Source organism: Macaca mulatta, chromosome 19 (genome assembly GCF_049350105.2).
Source record: "Macaca mulatta isolate MMU2019108-1 chromosome 19, T2T-MMU8v2.0, whole genome shotgun sequence".
Taxonomy (NCBI): Eukaryota; Metazoa; Chordata; class Mammalia; order Primates; family Cercopithecidae; genus Macaca; species Macaca mulatta.
Genome location: NC_133424.1, coordinates 47,630,019 through 47,630,819, shown reverse-complemented (window position 1 = coordinate 47,630,819; position 801 = coordinate 47,630,019).

Here is an 801-nt window from a genome sequence, read left to right as displayed (position 1 = left end):
CTAAACTTTCTTTTATTATCATATTTAATATTTCTTTGTAGATAAATCATACTAAAGGCTATGGGCATAATGAATATAGAAATGCCTTCTACCAACATTTATCCTTCATTGAACTTGAGATATCTTACTCTCATTAAAATATTGAAAGTAAGGAATTCCTTTCCAATTTGTTCATTAAAAAACAGATATCCTAGACCAGGTGAGGTGGCCCATGCCTGTAAATCCAGCACTTTGGGAGGCCAAGTAAGGAGGACTGCTTGAGGCCAGAAGTTCGAGACCAGTCTGGGCAACATCGTGAGACCCTGTCTCTACCAAAAAAACTTTAAAAATTAGCTGGGCATGGTGGTGCATGCCTGTAGTCCTAGCTACTTGGGAGGCTGAGGTGGGAGGATCACTTGAACCCAAGAGTTGAGGCTTCAGTGAGCTGTGATTATACCACTGCACTCAAGCTTGAGTGACACAGCAAGACCCTATCTCAAAAAAAAAAAAAAAAAAATCTACAATCAGCATTCTCTGGCCCCAGTCAATATTAAAAATTGACAAAGGATAACATGAAACTTTGGAAATCAAAAATCACCTTATTATAAAGCTCCATTAATTTTTTTTAATTACTTCATTGCAGTTTTTAAAAATGCTAAATTGTCCTATATTTGGCCAATGGCAATCCCCTCAAATTGACTCCTGTGTCCTTTTATCATGAGCACTCCAACCTTTCAGCTTTTTTTTTTTTTCCTGAACCAAATGCATTGATGAGTTATGGAGCATACTTAGAGCATTATTAACAAAGGAAAAGAATAGAAT